Source organism: Palaemon carinicauda, chromosome 13 (genome assembly GCF_036898095.1).
Source record: "Palaemon carinicauda isolate YSFRI2023 chromosome 13, ASM3689809v2, whole genome shotgun sequence".
NCBI classification, from domain to species: domain Eukaryota; kingdom Metazoa; phylum Arthropoda; class Malacostraca; order Decapoda; family Palaemonidae; genus Palaemon; species Palaemon carinicauda.
Genome location: NC_090737.1, coordinates 119,877,926 through 119,892,137, shown reverse-complemented (window position 1 = coordinate 119,892,137; position 14,212 = coordinate 119,877,926). Strand labels below are relative to the sequence as shown.

The 14,212-nt window shown below is 35.3% G+C and overlaps 2 long non-coding RNA genes across 2 annotated transcripts; one reads left to right on the top strand and one right to left on the bottom strand.

Annotated features, from left to right (window-relative positions):
- The first annotated feature begins 3,517 nt into the window (after positions 1–3,517).
- Positions 3,518–5,730, top strand: LOC137652049 (uncharacterized). Its single transcript, XR_011046167.1, has 2 exons — positions 3,518–3,658; positions 5,524–5,730. It is a non-coding gene; the product is annotated as an uncharacterized lncRNA (long non-coding RNA).
- A 365-nt stretch (positions 5,731–6,095) lies between these two features.
- On the bottom strand, positions 6,096–9,780 carry LOC137652048 (uncharacterized). The gene is made up of 3 exons (XR_011046166.1): positions 9,720–9,780; positions 8,406–8,510; positions 6,096–6,885 (listed from the first exon to the last, which is right to left on the bottom strand). It is a non-coding gene; the product is annotated as an uncharacterized lncRNA (long non-coding RNA).
- Positions 9,781–14,212: the final 4,432 nt, after the last annotated feature.

The following is a 14,212-nucleotide window of genomic DNA, read 5'->3' as shown; positions in this document are numbered from 1 at the left end:
CACTGTCTTGGATTAGAGTTCTCTTGCTTTAGGGTACTCTCGGGAACACCATTCTATCTAATTTCTCTTTCTCTTGTTTTGTTAATTTTTTTTATAGTTAAGAGTGAAGTGAAGAGAGTAAGGAAGGCTGGCGCAAGAATTGAAGAGACAGTGAAAGATGGAAATGGAAGGTTGTTAAAAGGAGAGGAGGCAAGGAAAAGGTGGGCGGAGTATTTTGAAAGTTTGCTGAATGTTGAGGATAATAGGGAGGCAAATATAACTGCTGTTCCAGGTGTTGAGGTGCCAGTGATGGGAGATGAGAATGAGAGAGAGATAACAATAGAGGAAGTGAGGAGAGCACTAGATGAAACGAGAGTAGAAAAAGCATCTGGTATGGACGGTGTGAAAGCTGAGATGTTGAAGGAAGGGGGTGCGACTGTACTTGAATGGTTGGTGAGATTGTTTAATATGTGTTTTGTGTTGTCAATGGTACCAGTAGATTGGGTTTGTGCATGTATTGTACCACTATATAAGGGTAAGGGAGATGTGCATGAGTGTTGTAATTCAAGAGGTATTAGTTTGTTGAGTGTAGTTGGAAAAGTGTATGGTAGAGTACTGATTAATAGGATTAAGGATAAAACAGAGAATGCAATCTTGGAAGTACAGGGTGGTTTTAGAAGAGGTAGGGGTTGTATGAATCAGATTTTTACAGTTAGGCAGATATGCGAGAAATATTTAGCAAAAGGTAAGGAGGTGTATGTTGCGTTTATGGATCTGGAGAAAGCATATGATAGAGTTGATAGGGAAGCAATGTGGGATGTGATGAGGTTATATGGAGTTGGTGGAAGGTTGTTGCAAGCAGTGAAAAGTTTATACAAAGGTAGTAAAGCATGTGTTAGAATAGGAAATGAAGTGAGTGATTGGTTTGCGGTGAGAGTGGGGCTGAGACAGGGATGTGTGATGTCGCCGTGGTTGTTTGACTTGTATGTTGATGGAGTGGTGAGAGAGGTGAATGCTCGAGTGCTTGGACGAGGATTAAAACTGGTAGGCGAGAATGACCATGAATGGGAGGTAAATCAGTTGTTGTTTGCGGATGATACTGTACTGGTAGCAGACACAGAAGAGAAGCTTGACCGACTAGTGACAGAATTTGGAAGGGTGTGTGAGAGAAGGAAGTTGAGAGTTAATGTGGGTAAGAGTAAGGTTATGAGATGTACGAGAAGGGAAGGTGGTGCAAGGTTGAATGTCATGTTGAATGGAGAGTTACTTGAGGAGGTGGATCAGTTTAAGTACTTAGGGTCTATTGTTGCAGCAAATGGTGGAGTGGAAGCAGATGTACGTCAGAGAGTGAATGAAGGTTGCAAAGTTTTGGGGGCAGTTAAGGGAGTAGTAAAAAATAGAGGGTTGGGCATGAATGTAAAGAGAGTTCTATATGAGAAAGTGATTGTACCAACTGTGATGTATGGATCGGAGTCGTGGGGAATGAAAGTGATGGAGAGACAGAAATTGAATGTGTTTGAGATGAAGTGTCTGAGGAGTATGGCTGGTGTATCTCGAGTAGATAGGGTAAGGAACGAAGTGGTGAGGGAGAGAACGGGTGTAAGAAATGAGTTAGCGGCTAGAGTGGATATGAATGTGTTGAGGTGGTTTGGCCATGTTGAGAGAATGGAAAATGGTTGTCTGCTAAAGAAGGTGATGAATGCAAGAGTTGAGGGGAGAAGTACAAGAGGAAGGCCGAGGTTTGGGTGGATGGATGGTGTGAAGAAAGCTCTGGGTGATAGGAGGATAGATGTGAGAGAGGCAAGAGAGCGTGCTAGAAATAGGAATGAATGGCGAGCGATTGTGACGCAGTTCCAGTAGGCCCTGCTGCTTCCTCCGATGCCTTAGATGACCGCGGAGGTAGCAGCAGTAGGGGAGTCAGCATTATGAAGCTTCATCTGTGGTGGAAATGTGGGAGGGTGGGCTATGGCACCCTAGCAGTACCAGCTGAACTCGGTTGAGTCCCTGATTAGGCTGAAGGAACATAGAGAGTAGAGGTCCCCTTTTTGTTTTGTTTCATTGTTGGTGTCGGCTACCCCCCAAAATTGGGGGAAGTGCCTTGGTATATAGATAGATAGTTAATACTGAAATATTTATTTAGATTTTGTTGCTGGTCTTGAAATATTTAATTTTTCCTTGTTTTCCTCACTGAGCTATTTTCCCTGTTGGGGCCTATAGGCTTATAACATCCTGCTTTTCCAACTAGGTTTAAAGCGTAGCAAGTAATAATAATAATATACGATTCAACTTCATAACATGCACGTTTTGGATATATATATATATATATATATATATATATATATATATATATATATATATATATATATATATATATATATATATATATATATATATATACACACACACACACACACACACACACACACACACACATATATATATATATATATATATATATATATATATATATATATATATATATATATATATATATATATATATATATATATATATATATATATATATATATATATATATATATATATATATATATATATATATATATATATATATATATATATATATATATATATATATATATATGAGAGAGAGAGAGAGAGAGAGAGAGAGAGAGAGAGAGAGAGAGAGAGAGAGAGAGAGAGAGAGAGAGTGTGTCTTAAACTGAGAATGAATAGATTTGATTTTCAAATAATCAAAAACATTTGTGTATTTTATTGATAAGGAATTATGAACATTGACAAATGTTCAAGATATCTTTAAACATGTTTTCAAGATAAGCGTAGAAAGAGTGCTGATGCTGTAGACTACAATAGTGGCCCATTAAAGTTGTCAAATCGTTTTCTTTAGTATCACATTTCCTGAAAGAATCCGTTTTCTTTATACGCGAAAGAATTTTGCTGTATTATTATTATTATTATTATTATTATTATTATTATTATTATTATTATTATTATTATTATTATTATTATTATTAGCTAAGCTACATCCATAGTTGGTAAAACAAGATGCTATAAGCCCAAGGGCTCCAATAGGGAAAATAGCCCTGTAAGGAAAGGAAATATACTAATCATAGAAAAAATACCAATAAAATATTTTTAAATCAGTAACATCAAAACAGATATGTTATTTATAAACTATAAAAAGATTTATGCCAGCCTGTTCAACATAAAAACATTTGCTACAACTTTGAACTTTTGAAGCATTGGAAATACAAAATAAATGTCAGTTTTTTATTGGTAAACCATTTTCCAAACCCCGAGTATTTTACATTAGTATTGCTAGTATACGTTGAAAATATATACAAATTAATGTTATAAATTAATGACTCCTTGTATGTATAGTCTCACTATTGCCAACTCTACAAAGCAAAATACCCAAGACTCAAATTTTCTATTAATGCCTTTATCTGTCATAATATTTACCTTAAAAATAGATATGAATTACAAATGTAGGTTCCTATGAAAAACCTCACTAATAGATGGCGCCACTTGGTCTTCCAACAGATTTACTGTACACCGCTTCAGTTTTATCGAGTCCTTGAATTTTCTAGAGACAAGGTTGAAAAAAAATCCAGTTAGCGAGGTAGTACAGCTGGGGAGTGGGTTGAGCATACAAGAAAGTTTCAAGACGTTTGTCACGGAAAAGTGTTGTTGTCTGGGTAAGTTTATTTCTGGTCCATATGCTGGTCATTCTTTAGATTTTGACATGTATTCTGTCCTAACTTGCAGGAGTTAAGAGCTAGAGAATTGTGTGCATTGGTAAATAACTTTTAAGAAGTCCGTAATTTATTCTCTATTCGTGTTTTTTTTTTTTTTTAATACTGAAATATATGCTCTGTAGTATGAAAAGAAATTGCCGTGAGGGACGCCATTTTTGATAAATTTTCTCATTGGTGAAATATTTGGGATCGACAGATATTAGATAGATTAATATAACTTTATCTTGATGTCAGTGGTGATATCTATGATGGATTCATTGCCTATTGGTTTTAAACTGTGTAAACTCAAACTAGTTTTCGGGGTAGCAATCTTTTTGACCAATGGATGTAGTTAATATAACAATAATTGCGAAGCCTTTTTCATAGCCCCAGAGTCGATTACGCTATAAAGGTGCTTAAAGCTCTAGAATTAGTGTGAAATTTATGTACTGTACTAGTTAAAATTTTGCTTTTGGTAACTAATATAGTTTGAATGTCCGCCATAAAGTTTTATAGTTTTAGCAATAAAAGTTCATAAAATCTTTAATTGAAATTTTAATCTTTACTTGAAATTCTAGTTTGAAAAGCTTCTAACTACACCCTGTTGGCAATTAAGTCTTGCATGTCCGGATAATTAGTATTAAAAATGAGTTTTAGAGATAAAGTAGATTATAAGCGAGAAAATTAAGATTTTAGTTGACTAGAATCACCTGAGCCGACTAGGGTCGTCTAGAACATTATTTAGCACTAACTGATCAAAAGAGTAAAAATAGTTTCTATTCATATTTACTAAAAGTTCTACAGTATATGTAGAGACTAGTCCAACGTCTCAAGGCAGGTGCCATGGAAGCATTAACTGGGCGTTGATAATTGCAATAGGCTAGTAATTTTTAAGTAATTTTTGCGTTGATAACTACTAATTGTCCATGATGTACCCGGATATCGTACCAGGAATAAAAATGTTTTTTTATGACCATATTTCAAACCATGTAAAGATTAAATGGCTATTTTTAGTTAAGAAAGATTTTAATGTAAATCATTTATTTGTAGATAGTTTCCTTGAATTCTATTAGTAGTGTCATGTCGGTAAGAATGAAGCTGGTGTTTCGACAAATATTCAGAATAATACATTTTTAAAGTTGTAATTAACTAATCTCAATCTTCTTTGTCATTTTTTTTCTATATAAAAATTTTCTAAACTGTTCTAGTTAGCTTTCGTCGACGGATGGTAAAAATTGGAATTAGGTCGTATGAAATTGTTTATTCGTGATAAAATTAATTTTAATTATCCTAGTTTTTCCACAATGGCCTTTAAAAGCACTAGTAAGGAAGTATATCTGCTAAAACTTTACTTTCTAACCCACTTCAATACTGATGATATGGCGTGTGACAATAATTTTGTGCAGGCTTTTGCATAGATTTACTTAGACTGAGGAGGACATTCTGTATCAGTCTGTGGATATTCAGGTAGCTGCAGAAAGGATGTAAAAAGAGGTTGTTTGTGCATTGTAATTATAAGCTTGCTGTAATGTTCAGTGTTCGTTGCATTCAAATTTTTGTAATGTATTTCTACTCTTACGTACCAAGTCGATAATTACTAATCAATGGGATTTTTATTGCTGGTTGTATGCCAGCATGTGATGTTGCTATTACGAGCAGCAGCAGCAGCTTCAATTAGCGTGCTTCTTTTCCCATACGTATGGGGCAATGCTCCAGAAATCCTTAGGTGAAAGTTTAATTATACCATGTAAGGATAAAAAAATGGTTTCTGTAGTTTTAACATTCAAATAACTTTATATACACTAATTTGAACCATATCTTTACAGGAGTGGTAAGGAAGAATTGGGTTTTAGCCTCAGCTATCTTGGAATCTAGATCTCATATGAACTGTGCAGGAGCAGGAAGTAGTAAGAAAGACCTGAAGGAGGAGGTACAAGCCGCAGCAGTAGTGAGACCTCTGAAGTGGAGAGGCACAGGCAGCAGCAGTTAAGAGAGACCCGTGGAGAGGCGGCGGCGGCACCTGCCGCTGCAGTACAAGAGGTAGACGACATAGGCAGCAGTTAAGAGTGGAAATATAGGCGGCAGCAGCAGTGAACAGGGGCGGCACAGGTAGCAGCAGCCTAGAATGAAAGCTGTGACGTGACGCGTTTAGAAAATAGAGAAAGGTAGCAACAGTAAGGAGGTTTATGAATAGATGAAGTAGCAAGAGAAACACTGTGGGAGAAGAGATGCAGTTAATATAGTAAAATTTAAAGAAATGTAAACATGGCAATATTTTTAGGCTATTAAAATGAATAATTTCATTATTTCTTTTATTCACTGAGTCTATATTAGTCATAAATGATTTCATTGTTGCTTTTATTTGTTATATTCACTGATTCTATATTATATTGTAAGTCATAAATGGAAAACATTTGTACAGCAAACATTTGTACAGCATTCTTTTATGGTGTTCCAGTTACTTCAATCTTCTCTGCAATTATGCAGAGCATTCTTCTATGATGTTCCAGTCACTTCATTCTTTTCTGCAACTATTTACTGCATTCTTCTATGGTGTTCCAGTCACTTCATTCTTCTCTGCAACTATTTACTGCATTCTTCTATGGTATTCCAGTCACTTCATTCTTCTCTGCAACTATTTACTGCATTCTTCTATGGTATTCCAGTCACTTCATTCTTCTCTGCAACTATTTACTGCATTCTTCTATGGTGTTCCAGTCACTTCATTCTTCTCTGCAACTATTTACTGCATTCTTCTATGGTGTTCCAGGCACTTCATTTTTCTCTGATACTATTTACTGCATTCTTCTATGGTGTTCCAGTCACTAAATTCTTCTCTGCAACTATTTACTGCATTCTTCTATGGTGTTCCAGTCACTTCATTTTTCTCTGATACTATTTACTGCATTCTTCTATGGTGTTCCAGTCACTTCATTCTTCTCTGCTACTATTTACTGCATTCTTCTATGGTGTTCCAGTCACTTCATTCTTCTCTGCTACTATTTACTGCATTCTTCTCTGCTACTATTTACTGCATTCTTCTATGGTGTTCCAGTCACTTCATTCTTCTCTGCTACATTTACTGCATTCATCTATGATGTTCCAGTCACTTCATTCTTCTCTGCTACTATTTACTGCATTCTTTTATGGTGTTCCAGTTACTTCATTCTTCGTGTTCTGCCTTTGACCTAGAAAAATTAAAACCCTGTTGTGAATAACCAGTTTACAATTTCGTTTCCCTCACGAATGGTACTGATTAAAATCCATAAAATGGATGTAAATCTGGTAGTAATATTTAATAATTGTAACCAGGTCAGCAAAGATTGAAATTATAGTAATTACAGAACAACTTCCCTTCCAAATTTTATAGAACGGGCTGAATATATTCTATATACACAAACTGAAAGTGCTCGTTAATCATCATCATGTTTCAAACTACTTGTTAAACAGTACATATTGAGTCTAGCTACACGAAAACCCTTAAATTCTTTAGGCATTACCTACACATTGTTCAAAATACTAGAATGATAAATCAGTGCGATAAGATCAATTGTAACGAGTTATATAATAAAACTCCATTTATATACCTACACAAACACCAATAAAGTCTAAAAACCACGTGAACTGCCACTAAAATTTATCTCTACGGTAAATAACGCAGTGCTATTACTAGCTGAAAACCAAGTGTAGCCGTGATGAAACGTATGGAAACTATAAAAAATATTGAATTCACGTTTCCTAACACATCTAACAATTACCACTAAATTAGAAATACACGTGGGAATATAACTTATTAAAAAGCCATCAAAACCTACTGTCCACTATTACTAGCGCTACATCACGCAGAATGTTACTACGTAGAAATCACTTAAATGTTCCCAAGACCAAGAGAATCCTAAAACTAATTTTCGTATTGGTCAAAAGTGTCTTAACTGACAATATATTCAATCAATAAAGACCACAGAAGCCAAAACTAGTCTGAAATCTATGAACTAATACCTGATATCTCTAATCTTCAAAAGAAACTATTTCAATCAGTTACCCGACCTTCTATAGTAAAATGACATTACAAAATGTTACAATAATAAATAAAACAAGTTTGAAATGACAAAATAGCTAGTGCTTAAACATTATTGGACAAGTGTTTCAGTTATGCCATGTATTTGCTGAAGTAATGCATAATTCATGAAGTATTTGTTTAATATTTCCTGGTATGCTAAAAGTAACTTACTCGACTTACATAGGACTGAATATTAGACTATTTTATAATTTAATCTTTGTCAAGCCATAACATTTACAAATTTTCCTATCCGCTTACAACAATTTAGGCTACTTAAGCAATCCAAAGTAAATTTCAACTGATACTTAAAATCTTTAAGCGACCCACGCCAAATATCACCAGTTTTAGCCAAGGTTAACTACATTTTAAATTAGTTTCTCCCTTTGGATTTCTAATTTGTGTTGCCAAAAACAATCAAGAATTCAAATTTAGTTTTGTTGTCACCACCTTACGGTATCCTAATCACTAATAAAGATTGGACGGAACTTATAATTTGCTCATAGCTACCTATCCCACTAGCATGCTTAGAAATGAAAAATCTAAAAAAAATAAAGTTAGATCAATGCTTACAGTACAATGGAAACGTTCGCAAGGTGAGTAAATATAAATTGATCAAAAGTAAAGTTGTGAAAAATAATTCATGCTTACAGTACATTGTTAATATCCGCATGATGAGTAATTCATGAAGTCAGATTTCCCGAGCTTTCAAGGAATCACCGATTTCACAACTGGATGTAGCAGTGACTATTCTACCTGAAAGGAAACAAGAGGTTAGATATCTGTAATTAGCAAAATTCCTATATTACCTAATATTTCATAAGGTTAATTTAACTTAACTATTCTCTCTCTCTCTCTCTCTCTCTCTCTCTCTCTCTCTCTCTCTCTCTCTCTCTCTCTCCTGTTGAACAGTAACTAACACAGAAAACCTTATATGATATTTATAAGACTTTAAAGTATCTAATCAAAGTCTTATATTTCAATGTCCTTATAAATATAATCCACGAGTCGTTTCTATTCTAGTATAGAATCAGGTAGCCACAATGAATTTGGTTTACTCGAAGTACATAAATAAAGTAATTCATTCCGCTGCATACTAGGTCTATCATTAACCTGTTTGTCATAACCACACTGAGTTGAGACAATTTGAAACATCCACAAAACATGAAATTTATAAGAAAAAATTGGTAATTATACAAGTTGCAATTTATATAAAAGATATCGCCCATCTTTTAATTCCGCCAGCACTTCACCAGGTTTAGAAATACCTTCATAATGTTACCCTTAGTCATTAGGAACAAACCACAAGTTAAAAACTAGTTAATTTGAAAATTATAGAAATTACTCAATTTGTACAGAACTAACGTCAATACTAAGATTTTATTACAACAAAGGCCACGCAAATGCATACAATTTTTAAAAGCGCACTATAATAAAATAGCTGTAAACTGGATGCGTTGACGATCATACAGTAAAATTCTACGGACAACTTGTATTAAACTGCAAAGCCTAAGTTATATTTGGGCTTCTGGTCTATAGGAGAGGGCAGAAACTTAATTAGTAAATGGCCAGCAACTCAATAATTGCGTCCAAATTAGTATTTTTCAGGGAATAAGATGTTAGATTCTATTTATCAACGTGCAATTATACAAAATTTTGATGGTATCTTTTGCAATTTTCCATATTCTAATTAATTCAAAAGTTTCTATGAGAATGATAAAATGCAAACCCACACTAAGTTTGGTCTAATAATTCACCAAATTATATTCAGGAAGGAATTTTTCCGGTTAAAAAAAAAAAAATCTATCACAGCTTTTCCTTACTCTAAGACAACGATAATTGCCAAAGCAAAGCTTGAATGTTTCCACGAAAATATAATGCACTCAGAATAACCCTAAATCACCGATCGCAAAACGAACTTTACGAGGAATGTAAATATGAAAGTATAACAACACGTATTCCTACCTTACTCGGCCCTTAACTCCTAAAATCTCTTGATTTACACACGGTCCGGTCAGCAGAAGAAACTGCTGTTCTTACCAAAATTATTTCAGACATTCTTTTTGGAAAATTCAAGGACTCGAGAATGGTGAAGAAGTATACAAAACTAAAAGCATCCATAAACATTGCTTTCCTGAAAGAAAAGTGGCGCCACCTATGAATAAATCTTTTTCGTTTGACATTCTTTCTTCGATGAGAAAAAAAAAATATATATATATTGTCTCCCCAAAATGAGAAGCTAACGATGAAAAGAGGAATAATAACAACAACAACAGCAATAATAATAATAATAATAATAATAATAATAATAATAATAATAATAATAATAATAATAATAATAATAATAATAATAATAATAATAATAATATAAACCACAGTATTTTATTTCGTTGAGTTCTCCAGTCTCAAATGAAAATTTAACGGTTAAGAACATTGACTTTGGTAGGCCTATGCATGATAAGATTTACTGCCAAGATAGGGTCAAATTATGAGCTATTGCACCTAGAGTATAAATTGGCAACAATAGGGCATAGCAAGATTCCATAAAAGAATTGTTGATATATTTCCTAAAGTTCTTAGTTAATTTTTACTCCCAAGGTAAGCTACCGTAATCTAGCCAACCAAACAATCGCTGTATTTTGTCAATTAAGAAGATAAAACAAATGTTACATGGTGAAATACAATGTTCCACAAGCTATAATCATTGCTTTAAGTTACTATTGTTATAGTAACAGAGGGCAAACGTTTAGTGCACCAGCGCCATCTCTTGCAAACCAACCACACTAAAGAGGCTTATTACCCAAGAAATTAAATAGTTTCTGGTCTTCCCTTTACTAATGAACTGCCAACTTCCACCAAGGATCTTAAAAGTAAAATGCATTATTCTAAAGAGAAGCTAAAGTTTTTAATTTTCGTAAAAGACACCGATAATGAGGTGAATTTCATGCTTAGTCTAGTTAAGTATATCAGTAAAGATGAAAGGTCATTACAGTTAAAATCTTTCCTAGTATCGACAAAATACGTTTCAGATTGTTTATTAGATTTTTGTTAACTTGGTAACAGTCTCGGCCTTCTTAAGCGTAAACAATACGCAGCAGGAAGATGGTGTCAGTTTGGTATTTATTTGGAACATTTTAAGCCACCCAAAGAGTATCTAAACTATATATATTAATACTTTATATATGGTCATTATTAGAGTACTTAAAAATACGCAAATTCTCTAGAAAGGAATAGGTAATAGATTTAAAAGTCTGGAAGAATTTAGCACCAATTTAATCGAGTTTTGTCAGAAGTACCAGGTACTCAAGGCAATACAGGCGTTTCTACTTCTTTTGAAATAATGGTACTCATTATTTTTCCTGAGTATTAAAGGACAAGGTAGTGCTTGAGACTATTCTTTAGACATTTAAGGTTTTATTCATTTATAAGTTCTCGTGAACTGCCACAAATCAATTGATCATTGTGATTACATACCTTTATATATAGGCTTAGGCCTACATATGCATAACAATGTATGAATGTCAAGATACGTATTTAAGTGTATCTATTATTTATTCAAAATAACGAGTTGGGTATGAATATGTTAGAATCAATATTATAATAATAATAATAATAATAATAATAATAATAATAATAATAATCTTTATTTCAGCAGAAGCCATATACAGAGTTACAATAAGGGTACAGTGATCTTACACTTTTGACATCGGTACAAAAAAAAAAAAAAGATGAGAAATGCAATAAATCAGTGATATATTATAAACATCAGTTAGCAGGTTGACCACAGAGATCTAAGGTTTGGGTAACAAAGTCACATTAGAGTTAATGCTTAGCAATGATGATACCATACATATTAGCAAACAAAAAGAGCGGGAGAGAGAGAGAGAAAAAAAAGAAAACAAAATGGAGATGACAATGATATGTTGGAACAGAAATTGCTTGAAAATGAAGGAACACTGGGGAGGAAAAAAAAAATCTAGTCACTGAGCAGGGGTGTGAAGGAAATACAGGACATCCAGACAACAAAGATGTAACATAATAAAACACGTTATCATAACAATACTGGGAATCATACCAAAGTTATTAGTGATGAGGATTTGGCATAGCCACACTATCAAATATTAGTGAATACAATTCATTGTACTGACGCTTCCGTATTCCAGGTTTTCCACATTTTGGATTTTATTCTCGCTGCACTTGCAAGCACATTTTGAATTAGGGGATTTTCACTAGATCGTAGGCGGGAGGTGAGACTTACTATAGAGCGACGAATGATGGTTTTCAGGTTATCCAGACTATTTTCAACAAACATCGCTGAAGCTGAATGGTGCCTCGGGGTATTGGTGAGGCGCCTTAGGATATCATTGTGTATGACTGTGATACGTCTCATCGATTCTCGCGTATAGTTTGCCCATAGCGAGCAGCCGTATACGTTATAGCAGTAGGTTTGAAATAGGAGTTTTTTGATATCTTGGCGGCAGAAGGCAAATCTTCTCGTTACCATGTTCCCTAGACAACACAGTTTTCGTCGCCTGTTTTCAATGTCAGATGTGTCCTTTAAATCTTTCGTAATGATGTGACCTAGGTAAGGAAAATCATTGACAAATTCTAGCTGATGGTTTTGAAGGTAAATATGTGGATCTTCTACGAAACGGAGCGATCTAGGAAGGACAGACATGCACTGTGTCTTCGATTCGTTATAGATTATGTCATGTTCAATAGCGTATGCGTTGCAAGTATTGATGAGACATTGTAAGCCTTGAGCAGAGGGGGAGATGAGGACCATATCGTCAGCGTAGCAAAGGTTATTTATGGTAAAGCCATTAACTGTACAACCAATGGGAAGTGAATTCAGTCTGATATTTAAGTCGTCTGTGTAAACATTAAATAAGTATGGTGAGAGGATGCCTCCTTGCCTGAGACCGTTAGATGAGCCGAATTGCTGGGACAGGACATTGCCCCATTTGACACAGAACTGTTGTGTTGTGAACCAACAGTATAATATACCGATGAGATATAGAGGAGTTCCCCTTTTGCGTAGTTTCAAAAAGAGCTTCAGATAGTTTACTCTGTCAAATGCCTTCCGCACGTCTACAAAACATAAGTAGACAGGGGAGGCCGCGGATATATAGAAATTCAATAACTCCTTTAAAATATATATACAGGTGTCAGTCGAGTGGTTAGTCTTAAAACCAAATTGATTGTCTGCGGTGTGGAGAAATGGTGCAAGGCGACGGAACAGAAGTGATTCAAATATTTTCGATGAAATTGTTGTAATGGCGATGGGGCGGTAGTTTCCTGGGTCACTGGCATCCTTCAGTTTGTTTTTTATGAGAGGTATTAAGTGGACAAGTAGCAGGGTTTCGGGGAGATATTGGTGTAATATACAGGCATTAAATAGTGCAGAAAATAGGATATAAATTATAGGGTGGCAGAATTTGAAAGCCTCGGCAGGAAGGCCATCGCAGCCGGGAGCCTTGTTACTAGGTAATTTCTTGATAGCCTCGCACACGTCACTCGGAGAGATACGGTCACTATACTGAAAATCCATATTGACATTGATGAGAGTATCCACTTCATTTCGGGTATCTTGGTCATTTATACAATTTAGGATGGTACTGAAGTGATCCCCCCACATTCTTGCGATGGATTCTTCGCCAATTGCATCCCCTACTCTTTGGGATAATTTGTTTGACTTTGGGTTTAGTGAATTAATATCTTTCCAAAGATGGGGGAAGTCATGGTTGGTCAATTTTCTGGACAGTGCATCGGCTCGTAGCTGATTTTCGTTGCTGCGACATTGACGGAGAGCAAGTTTGAACTGTGCTCTCGCTTGTCTCATCTGAAGAGCGAGGGGACCTTCTCTCTGGCTACCATCGTTCCTCCAGAGAAGGAACATTTCTCGAGAGTGTGCATAGAGGTCTTTAACTAAGTCATTCCAACCAGGTATGTTTCGATGGTTACCTCTAGAGAGTCTAAACGTGTCTCTTCCCGAGCTCCGTAGGGCATTTATGATATTTACGTAGAATTCCTTCAGTTTTGTTTTATGCTGTTCGTTGCGGCAATTAGGATTATTGCAGAGCAGGGCTTCAGCAGGTTGGATTATCGAGCGGAGATTACTTTCAGATAAGCGTTTGAATGCAGTGGATTTTTGGAGGTTGGAGAAATCCCATGAGATGGAAGGTAGCCTCTCCCTTTGGATGGGTACCGCCGGGAGGGAGGGTGTGTGAAATGTGATCTGTATGGGTATGTGATCGAATGCAGACGAAAGGTCGTATCGTATAATACATTCAGTGATAGAGCTATGCAGGCGGTCAGTGGTAATACAATGATCAAGCCAGGATGTGATGGGCATATTATTTCTGTTTTGCATGTACGTAAAAGACGAAGGAGGCAGTAGGGCAACATCGCTAATTTGAAGAGATTGTTGAGAACAGAGACGCTGTAATTCATTATAG